This window comes from Pteropus vampyrus, unplaced genomic scaffold (genome assembly GCF_000151845.1).
Source record: "Pteropus vampyrus isolate Shadow unplaced genomic scaffold, Pvam_2.0 Scaffold404, whole genome shotgun sequence".
Taxonomy (NCBI): Eukaryota; Metazoa; Chordata; class Mammalia; order Chiroptera; family Pteropodidae; genus Pteropus; species Pteropus vampyrus.
In genome coordinates, this window is record NW_011889185.1 from 253795 (window position 1) to 265914 (window position 12120).

Consider the following 12120-nt stretch of genomic DNA (forward strand, 5'->3'; position numbering starts at 1 on the left):
ACAGTTCCTAGAACTATGCCTCTCCAGGAAGTGATGCTTCTGGGAGTGTTCTGCTCACCCCCAACAATAGTTGGACAAAAGACTGGTGGCGAAAGGAGGTGGAGATGAAGAAGAGGGGCATCATGGGAACAGCCGGTAGGAAACCCTTATCAAGGGGACTTCCCCAATGGAGTATGGTGTGCAACTACCTGCCTCCAGTAGTACCTCTGCAGGCTCTGGTCAAATTCCATCTCATCTGCTTGATCCAGATTTGCTACCAGCTCCTTCCTAAAGCCACCCAGGATGCAGAATCAGAGTACCAGAACTTCAAAAGACTTAAAGCATTGCTAGTCTAGTGTTTCCAAACTGTATGTTGTGAGGGCCAGTCAGATGTGCAAAGGAGTTCCTTAGTCAGATGACTTTGGGAAACACTGTGTGGTAGAGTGCCTTGGTGACCCCAATTCTTGGTGACCCTCCAGGAATCCATGCCCTTTGCAATGGAGCTTAGCAGTGCCCTCTCATAGCAAGCAGGGTGACCTGTCTGACCTTTGGTCACTTGGCCAATATGATGCCAGCAGACCTGAGGGAAGCAGAGGCTTGCAGTGGCTGGAACTTTGGGGCTTACTCTCTTGAGCCTCTATCATCACCGTGAAAACATGCCCAGGTACCTGCTGGAGGATGAGACACACATGGGACAGAGCAGACCTGCTGTAGTCCTCCAAAGTAGGACCAGCTTAGATGAACTTCCAGTCAGCTACCACCAGATATATAATCAAGAACGTGCCCAACAAACCCCCAGGTGATTCTAGACACGGGAGCAATAAATCTGTAATGTTGTAGGCCCTTGAAGTTTTGCAGCATTGTTGAAGCAAAAGACAATTGATACAATACTGCATACTAGAACTCTCAAGAGAAGAGTGGCAATGCACATTAGCATATTAAAGGCCCTGGGAAGTTCTGTTTAACTTTGCTAAACCCAATATTTCCCAAACTCATTTGCTCATGAAACCCTGGTCTCTCAAGTAACACCTTAAGGCAGTAATGTTCAGGGGAATGCACAGAGGGAAACACTAATGAAGTCCCACTCCTCATTTTATCATGGAAAATCAGACCCAGAAAGGGGGCTCTCCTGGCTTCTAGGTCAAATTTTTTTCTCCTTCGTGATGTTGCTATTTGCTCTAGCCAATGGTGGTATCTCCACTTACTAAATTCAGGTCTGAACCACACTATTTCTCATTTGACCATATGTTGTTTTCTAATCCAACAAATAAGAAAGTTATATTGAGTATCTATTATGTGCAAGGAACTGTACTAGGCACCAAGAAAAGATAAAGTCCTTGGCTTCAAGCAACTCACAGTCTAGTGGAAGAGGAAGGCAAAGAAAAAGATGGTGACCAATGTGAGACCCATACAATGTGAGAAGTGCTGTGAAGGGAAGCAATGGGTGCTATGGGGTACAAAAGAATGGGGAGGTGACATATACATCAGGGAAATCTTCATGAAGGAGGTGACATCTGAACTGAGTCTTAAAGAATGAGTAGGAGTTATCTATATGATAAAGATGAGATCAGATGGGATGTGATCGGGTGGTGAATGAGGGAGGAACTGGAGGCAGTGGGAGTGGAAGCATGAGTGAGCAAAGCTGTATTGGTCAGGGGTCAGTTACAGAGAATAGAATTCACTCTAGCTAGTTTAAACAAAAAGGGATTCCTGGAGGGTATTAAGAGGGTAATAGGATTATATGGAGGGCTGAAGAGACCCACTCAATGCTGAGCTTCAAGGAAAGTCCCTCAAGTCCACACCACAGAACTGAGCTGTCATGATCAGGGAGCCATTACATAATCAGAAGCCACCACTACCAGCTTGAGAACCATGCAGCCGCTGCCATGATCCACATCAGCAAAATACATGCCTCTCTCCCTCTTTAACTGAGATCCAAATTCAAGTTTCACACAAGAACATCTGATCAGCTAAGCTGAACATCTGAATCTCATCATGCCTGGAACCCTAGCTGCAAGAGAGTATAAGAAATGTATTATTTAGCTATCTAACAGAGGTTAGAATGGATGCTGAATGTCAATCAACCATATCTTACTAAAAAATGCACTTAAGGAAAGTAAGTTTAGCATGTATTTAGGGCTTATCTTCCCAGGAATATTCTCAGCTCTTACAGCTTCTTTTTTATGTCTCCCTCAGGGCACCTCCCCCCACTTATGGACATACCATAGGTGCTCATTAAAGACCTCCAAAAAGCCTGAGATTATTAACCAGCCTCTTCACAGCTTGATATCTGGGGTGGGCAGGCATCGAGATGAATAAAGGCAACCTTTTTTTCTTCTTTGGTATTGGAATAAATTGCTACTTTCTTGAACACACAGAAGGCTGTATTATTATGAAGGTGTTCTGTATTATTACTGAGAACAATTATTCAGAAGCCAGAAGCCTAGAGCTGACGAGGCTATATTCTCTGAGGAGAAATTCCAGAAACCATTACTCATTACCTTTTTTGCTTGTGAAAATAACCTATTCCTTCTCCTGCCTGTCTTTCCACTCAAGGAAGGAATCAACCCTCCATGTTTGTACTGCGTTGGTGAGTTGATGACTACGAAGGCAGTAGTCTCCATTCTGATGCCAAAGCCAGTGGGTGGTCACTAGATGGGGCCTAGTTGTAGCACTTCACAGAGGAGAACTCTGGGAATAAAGCTTCAGCTTGGGAATACCGAACAAGTGTGTTTCCATAGAAATCCTACAATCTCACCTAATGAGTGTATCCCTCCCCACCCAGTCTTCCCTGGCAGTGACAGGTCAGGTGGGATGGTGCTTTCCTCACTGTCCAACCAAACCCCTCGTGCTCTGCTCTGAGATAAGGAAGACAGGGCCTCTGGAATCAGACATCTGTCCAAACCCCACAGGAGGCGAGGGAGGCCTAATTAATTAGTGTCTGCGAAGCACCTGTATAGCCTCAAATGAGAGGTGTGAGGCGACCACAAGCCCAATTAATTACCACCATTGATAGAGCCTTCTGGGCTCACCTCTTTCTTTTCAGCTGCTTTGGCCTATCTTAGGGCAAAGTCAGGTAATGCTGACAGGGCTACTGAGAGGAAAGAAGCAGCAGCAAGTGAAAGATCCTGGCCAGAGCCTCGATTCCCCACAGCTGAGGGCCTTGAGCTCTCAGAGTCACTGAAGGTTTCCTGGATATGACCTTTTTCCTCAGAAAAAATGGCTATATTCCCCAGAGTGTATATGATTATATGCCTTTTCCCTCAGAGCGAGGTACTAGTGCCAAGTGGAAACACTTACCTAACTCTGGCCTCTGCTTTAAAGTGGACTGGATCCCTCGAGAATGTCTGCAAAGCCCGACCACCCCAAGGGCCATATTTAAACTCACCACAATTAAATGCAGATTCTGACATCTATCTAGTTCTCTGCTCCTATCTTCTATTTTTCTCCTCCACTCTCCACCATCACTCCTTGGGGAGAGGGTGGGAGGAAAAAGAGAAAATGTACATACAGGAGGACATTTTATCAAAGCACAATCATCCCTAAATGGAGTGTGGAAAATGAGGGGCTATTTCACATTGGAGTCCTTGTACACTTTGTTGCAGAAGAGATCACTGGGTGTTTAATTTTCCAGCTCCAAGCATAGGCTTCAGCCAGCCCAGCTGCCTGAACATAAGTTCAAGGCTGCCTTGGCATTCCTTTGTCCACAGGTCCCCAGAGCTAAGCAGGCCTGGCAGCTAGCATGAGACACTAGAGCATGCAAGGAAGCTGGGGGTGGCCGTGCAAGGTGAGGGTCAGCGAAGTCAGGGCCTGTGTAGCCAAGTTTTACATGGCCTAAATCTGCATGGTCAGGGCCTGTGTAGCCTGGGTGTGTGTAGCATGGCAACTGCCACACCCTTAACCAGTCCAAGGCCTCCTGACCAGAAGTGGGAGATGCTGCTCAGCTTATAACAAAGCTATAAGGCAGCAGGAGTGGAGACCACACTGGAAAAGTGTTGGGTTGTATCTGAGAACTCTCAGAGGTACACGTCCACCCAGGAGGACTCCCTCTTCTCTTTAGGCCAGAAGCCTCTCCTACCCATTTCGACACTTCTGACAGGAGGTAGTTTCTCTTGCCCAGACTCTATGGTCCATTCCTCCATTCCACCTCCCGTATCCATCTCTTGCTTTCCCTTTCGCCGCCACCAGCACTTTCCTGTCTCTAGGGAGGACAATGAGCCTGGAGCTGTGCACAGCAGCCCAGGCAGCCAATCCTGCCTTTGGGTAAGAACAGGGGGTTGTTTTTCTTACCTCCCCTGACCTCAGAGAGCAGGGGGCTCCAGCCACATTGCTCAGGCAAGGGAAGGGCCCAGGCCTGCTGGCCTTACAGGCTGGGAAGAGACATGCTCAGAAACACAGTGAAAGGAACTGTCAGCCTTCATTATTAATACTCAGTGTTAATATTTAATGCCAGAAAACTGCAGCTCCCTTCTCTACACTGTCACCAAACCTGCACGGGTCATGCCAACCAGAACCCTTCCCTCTCAGCACTCCGTAGTCCCGTGCCAAGACCAGCAGAGCAGTTTAGGTAAACCAAAAATACTAGGTGTAAAATGAATTTGAAAAATAATTTCAAATTAAATAAGACTAAAACTGGTTGCTTTTAAAATCTACCCTGCTCTTTAAACGTCTCTAATACTCTGTGTTTAAATGCCAGAAAGTTTAGAAATGAGGCAAGGCATAAGTGTAACCTTTAAAATAGGGAAGATTTTTGCTCTGCAGAGCTTTTTGTGTGTTGTCGATGTTCCAGATGTATTTCTTAACCAGCACCAGCAGTGTGGTATGTACGAGACCAACAAAATCTGAAGGATCTGATGAACACCCCAAGATGAATTCAAGATATTGAAAGAACAGGAATATCTACCACTTGAGCAATCAATTAATTTTTACCTATCAAAACCAACTTGTTTCTCAACCTGGGGCACACGGGTGGCATTTAGGGAGGGACAGCCCTTCATTGCACAGGGCTGTCACACACACCGTCCCTGCCTACTCACTCCAAATGGTCCCCTGATGTCATGGCCATCAACAACATGCCAACCCATTTACAAACACTCCAAGTGGGGAAGCCCTGATCCAGGTGCACCGGGCCACTGGCATGGGTTTTTGGCAGGTGTGGAAGTGTAAAGGTCAACTCAGAAACGACCAAGGCACCAGGCTAGGCCACCAGAGCAGGACCATCCTCATGCTGAGGTCTTTGGAAAGGCAATAGGGTCTGGGACTTGCCTCTACAAGACAAGATGAGGGGGAATCTTATCCCCAGGCTCATCCCACCCATACTCCACCCCACCCCAGGGCAGGACCTCCACCCTCCTCACTGAAAGTGGGCTGCCATCTCCACCTGTGGGTGGGTAGTGGCCACAGCTTGCAAGCTTTCATCTCTACAACTTCAAAGAACAGCCTGGTAAAAAAAAGCCCAGGGCATAATTTTTCAGGATCCAGGAACCCAGATGACTCACCTGTGTTGGCACAGGCCTGGGGCCCCTCAACTTGAAGAGCACCTCCCAAGCCTGAACCTCACCTGCCACCAGCAACTCACAGGCATTCTTAAAGGGCCCGTTACCAGAGATGAGTCCCTGACTTGATTGAGAAAGCCATTTGGACAGATATAAATAGCAGATGATTTAATTTCAAGGGAATCTTCTCCCTACAAAGTTTTTTATAGTATTTTATTGAGAAATAATTTACAACCCATAAAATGCAAAAATCTTAAGTATACAACTTGATGAATAAAAAAAAGTTTTTAATTAAAACACATGCACACTCTAGCTGGAATATCTAAAATGCAAAAGAATGATAATACCCAATGTCGGCCAGGTGATAGAGCAACAGGAACTCGCATACATCTTTCATAGGAGTGGAAGATGGTACCACCACTTTGGAAAATGGTTTGGCAGTTTCTTATAAAGTTAAACAGATACCTATTGTACAACCAAGCCATTCCACTCCTGGATATTTACTCAAGAGAAACAAAAATGTATGTACGTGAACATTCATAGCAGCTTTATTTGTAAGAGCCCAAAACTGGAAACAACACAAACATCTACCACCAGATGAATAGATAAACAAATTGTAGTATATTGTACAGTGGGCTACTAAGGAATAAAGGGAACAAACCCTTTGATACATGCACATGGATGAATCTCGAAATTATCATGCTGAGTGAAAGAAGCCAGGGAGTACATACTGTATGATTCCATTTATATGAAACTCTAGAAAACATACACTATTCTACAGTGACAGAAAGCAGATCAGTGGTTGTCTGGGGATGGGGAAAAGAGAGAGGCAGGCAAGAGGGATTATAAGGGCCCACGAGGAAAGCTTGGGGGGCAACAGATATATTCACGATCTTGATAACAGTGATGGTTTCACGGGTGGATGCATATGTCATAACGGATCAAACTGTATGATTTAAATATGTGCAGTTTATTGTATGTCAATTATAACTCAATAAAACTGTTTTTTTAAAAAGATGGTGTTTCATTGTATGAAAATCATACTACAATTTTTTTTTTAAGTGCTAGAATTCTCCACCACTCTCCCCTCCAAACAAACAAACAAGTACAACAAATCAGGGATCTGGAATTCCACATATCCTCCCCACTTGGGGATCAGGCAAGAGAAATCCTACATTAAGCCCAAGACAATGTAACATGAGGGTGGCCACCACACTGCAGCAGTGGCAGGAAGACAAGTCAACATGACCGAGCCCAGACCTCCCTTCTCACAACGTTGCACCGCCTCTTGCTGCAGGGCAAACCTAGGTCCTTAGTCCCAGGGTAAACCACATATAATGCACATATTTCCACCTTTTCTTCTCTTCATTTCTTCGTGTCCCTCTTCCTTCTTGGGTGACTATTCATGACTGGAGCATGGCAGAAACTCCACACTAGCCACCAAAATGCTGCACTGTGACAACTTCATCTCTTAATTACAGTAAACATTTACATAATGCTTGGGCATAGCCAGTGCAGAAAAATTCGTTAATGCAGAAACATGCCCTTTAACCATCCCTTTTTATTACACGAACCCTCCAGGGACCTGAGCAGCCTAAGATTTGCAAAAGATGATGGAGAAATTGGCCGAGATATTAAGCCCCTTTCCAGGTGCAATTTAAAGGGAGATGGAGAACCTCCTGCTGTCACAGATATATATATATTTTTTTTTTTCATTCTGAATTCACACTATAAGGATTCCGGGTACCTAGCTGCCATCAGAATTCTAACATTTACTGGAAATGGAGTTTTGTTTTTACTCTCATCTTTTCCTCTCTGCTTCTGAATTGACAAGCCTGCAGGTTTTGCTGGGAGGTCTAATATTTCCACAGCCGCCCAAGCACAAGGCCAGTTGGAAATAAACCTAGCAGCAAAGACCCCCTGAACACTATGAACATTCTTGCTTCAAGCCTTTGATTCTTTAAAACAGATTCTCTCTGGAAAGACCAACTTTAATCACATTTCCTCGAGCAAAACCCAGATGGCCTGGGGAGGGACAGCCCAGGTCAGATTTATGGCGGTTGAGGAGGTACAGAAGTGCCATGGCAGAATCCCTATTTTCCAGAGGATTCAAACCAATAGACAAGGAAGGTCACTGTCCACTGAGGGGAGAGGGAGAAAAGACAGCGGGCTTTGGGAAAAGTCAAATCTGAGGGTCCTCCTAGCCTTTTCTACCTCCTCTCCACTCTAGTCTCTACTTGGCTATGTGATCTTGGAAAAGTGACTCTGTGCCTCAGTTCTGTCATCTTTAAAGCAGGGATAATGGTCCCTACTTTGCAAGGATGTTCTGCAGTTTTGGTAAGGAAACTCTGTACAGAGCCTCCAGCCAGGGCTAGCATGTCAGTGCTACACATACTGTGCTTGGTGGCTACTTACTGATACCATTATCATTTTCTTACTATTACTAGTATCACCATCATATTTCTCAAACCTTAAGGAGCCGGGAGGATCCCTCATGTGACCTTCCTAGCAATGAAATGGGACTCAAGTGCTCTCGCAGCCCCTTTTCTCCCCTTGTGACTCAAAACATGAGGCCTATACCAAATGAGCTTGTGCAAGCCACCTCCAGGGTTCCCACCCAGATTGGCAAGAAAGGCACCTGGGCTGAGGCTAGGGGTGGAAGGGGCAGCTCTGAGCAGTGAAGCCAGTGGGTGGGCATGGCTACCCCATAGGAGAGTGGCCAGATGGGAGGGGGTGAGTAGGCAGGCTGGGGACCTAGAGAGAACTTCGAGGTCCAGGAACAGTGACACCCAAGGCCAACTCTGGGGAGAGGCAGGAGCCCAGGTGTGGGCTCTCCTTCATGTGCAGAAACATGCAATAACAAATGCCCTACCCAACGACAACTTTCAATTATGTCATTTATTTCACAGACATTTATAAAGCACTCTGGCTGTGCTAGGCACTGTTCTAGCACTTTAAAAAAACATTACTTCATTTAACCCTCATAACTACCCTATGAGACAGATAGTGCTATGTTACCCATTTTACAGATGAGGCAACTGAGGCTCAGAGAGGTTCATTAGCTTGTCCAAGGTCACACAGCTAGTGGATGGCAGAGTCAGAATTTGAATCCAGGGAGTGGGGCTGCACAGCCTGCACTCTTATCCACTGCAGATAATACATGCTGCAGGGTTCATAGAAGGCAGAGACCCAGTTGGGGTTGAAGTGGGACTTGATAGATCGGTTAGGACAGGTGGGAAGAAAAGAGAAAGGCAAAGGGCATTGCGGATAGGGGCAAGGATGTGAAAGAAGACTTAAGGCAGAAATAAGAACCACGTGACTGGTTGGGAAGAACAGGAAAAAAAGTTCGTGTCATCAAGTGGCAGATGGAAAGAGAGGGTGTCATGGATACTTTTGACTACAAGTTACGGAAAACATCAACTCAAACTGGCTTCAACCAGCAGCTTTAGAACTCTTTGACCATGATCCACAGTAAGAGATGTTCTTTCTACTTTGGGTCTGTACATGCACATCCATGTCACCAGACCAGCGTATCACAAAGCACCACTGCATGCGATGCACCGTGATATTTTTTATTCTGTTCTGTTGGAACTCATTTTTTTCATTGTTGGTTATGACCCACGCAATTGATTTCGAGGCCCATTAATCAGTTCTGATCCACAGTTGGACTGGCTTAAACACTAAAGGAATTGATGATGTCAGTAACGAGGAGTGCAGAGGTGGCGCTAGCTCCAAATAGGGGACACTCAGCAACTCTGTGATCTCCATAGGACCTGGGTGCCCCCATCCGCCCACTCAGCTGGCTTCACATCAGCCTAATGCTAATACTGGATTCTCTGGAGCTTATGATGTGCTCAGCCATCCCAGATGACACATTTAAGCAGACATAAGTTCAGAGGAAGAAAAGACTAGACTCTGAGCACCTTTTTAAAGAGCAGGTCAGTATTCCCCAGAAGCCCCTAGTAGACCTCCCCTCACGCCTTGTTGGTCAGGACTGAGCCACAAGTCCACTACTGACCAGATCCCTAGCCAGAGAAATAGATCAATCACCCAGTGAGATGAGAGATATCAGAGAGTATGCCACCATACCCTCCACAAGCCTATAAGGCAGGCCCTCATTATGGATGCTAGCCAAGAAATGCAAAATTGATCCCATGGGGTTTTCAGCTGAAGTGACAGGGTTAAATGTGACAAAGGACAGGGATCTAGAATGGCCAGCCAGTGAGAATGCTGAGCTGTGGGGGTGAGGCATACTGAGAAGGGCTGTAAACCAGGAGGGGGCAGAAACCAGCTTCTCCCAGGGGCACCTTGATCAGTCCATGGAGGCTGGCTCTCCAGGGCAGCCTGGAGGGCTAAGAATGGTGTACATATCAGGGGAGGGAGGCAGGAACATCGAGTCCCAGTCCTACCTCTGGGAAAAATCTGCAGGGGACACCCAGTTCAGGCAATGGAGCCAGGTGTCAGTATGTGGGCAGATGAGGGCAAGAGTGCTGTCCAGAGGAGCCAGGCCTGGAAAAGCAGGTGACAAGAATCAAACTAAGTTTGAAGTAGGGCTCAGTCTGCAAGAAGAAACATAGAAGATGGTTTGAGTGTTTCCCACAGAGACAGACTTTAAGATAAAGATTCCAGGACCTGTAGTTCATGTGTGTTTCAGCTATCTATTGCCAGGCAATGAACCACTCCCATACTTGGCAGCTTAAAATAAATAACAATCATTGATTTGCTCACGATTTTACAATTTGAGCATCAGCTAGGGGCAGCTCAACTGAGGCTAGAAGACCCATTTCCTAAAGAGTCAGCAAGTTGATGCAGGCTATTTTCTGCCAGCTCGAAAATTCATTCTTCCGCAGGTCTAGAGGCCAGAAGGCCAAAATCAACGCGTTGGCAGGTTTGGTTCCTTCTTGAGGGTTCAAAGGGAGAATCTGTTCCAAGCCTTTCTCTTAGTTTCTTTGGGTTGCTGGCAATCTTTGGCATTCACTGATTCCTGCTGCATCATCCCAATCTCTGCATCTGCTGTGACATGGCATATTTCTGTCTGTTTGTCTTCATCTCTTTTTCTTAAAAGGACTCCTGCCATCGGATTTAGGGCCCACCTAATCCAGTATGACCTCATCTTAATTTGACTACATCTGCAACCACCCTATTTCTAAACCAGGTCACATTCTTAGATACTGGGGGTTAGGACTTCAACATATCTTTGGAAAGGGAAGGACACAATTCAATCCATAACAACATCCTACTTCTAGATAGGGGAAATGACAAAGAATTTGCAGCCATCTTTAATCCACCACAATCTCAATGATGATAACAGGAAGGGAAATGAGGAAGTGAGCAGGGAAGGAAAAACAGTCATAAAGTTTTTGTTATTAAAGCAATTGTTACTGTGGGCAACTGGGTAGGACTCAGTCCCACTGGGGACCTCTGGGGAATAGTGTAGAAAATACCTCAGTTTCCCCAAATGAGAGATGACGTGCTGGAGTATTTATCTGCTGAACACCCCTTAGTGCAGCACTTCCAGCCAGCCCTGTGCCCTGTCACAGGAAGAGTATGCTGCCAGAAAAACTCCCTTGGCAGAGAGTCATAAGTGTCTGCAGTAAAGAGCATAGAGGCAAGAATTACAGGCGGGTGGGTGGGGCACTCTAAGTGTCTGCTACAAAAGGCAGCTCAAGACAAGCCAGCAAAAGGAGCAGAGCTGCCCCCTGGCAAAATTCCAACCCCATTCTAAAAGTTTAGCCACTAATAAAGAGCTGAGAGGTACATGGGACTATATAGATGAACCCCAAGGGTCACCCCTAACCATTTGCATCAGACCCAGGGAGCCAGTAAGGGCATGGCCTCCTCACAGTGGGCCTGGGCTACTGGAAGCCAGGTTGGGGACAGATCTAATTCTACCACTAGGCAGAGGAAGGACCTAGGTCTGTGGCCTTGTCCAGAAGCTGGGGCAGGCACGAGGCTCCAGGCTGAGCCTTGGGGGAGCAGCTTCCAGGCTTGAGAAGCAGGGAGGGCAGTGGGGAGAGGGCCTGCCACAACCACGCTGGCTGCTGAGCCGCCTGAAGTGCAGCACACTTCAGATCTAAGCATGGCCGGGCCTCGGCAGTCACCCAAGCAGCTTTCCCTGCCCAGAACAGCAGCTCTTTGACCCAGGCCTCAGGAAAAACTGGGAGGAGGGAGACGATGGGAACGTGGGCAGAATGTATTTCCCTCTCTGCTTTTTACCTCCCCTACCAGGTGCTCATGGCCTGCAAAGCAGCCTGCAGAAAACACAGCCATGAGTTTCTCACGAATGATTTTAAATGATTCTCATTCTGTCCATGGGGGGAAATCATGTATTGAAAATCCAGCAAAAGCATAGCCAACTGAGGGCTGCTCTGGATGGCTGCTGAAAAGCAGACAGCGTGGCCACTGGCGTTCAAACCGCAAGGGGTCCTGGGAGAGAAACAGGCTTCCCAGGCCAAGGCAGGCATGAGCCTGAGGCGATACCCTCTGAAAATCAAGCCACTCCGAGGCCTCACATGCATGGTCCCATTTAATCCTTCCATCTATCATTCGCTCACTCATTCATTCGTTATGCAAGGAATAATCACTAAGTACTTGCTATATGTCACTCGCTGTTCTAGGCCCTGGAAAACTGTTGTGAACAAAACAT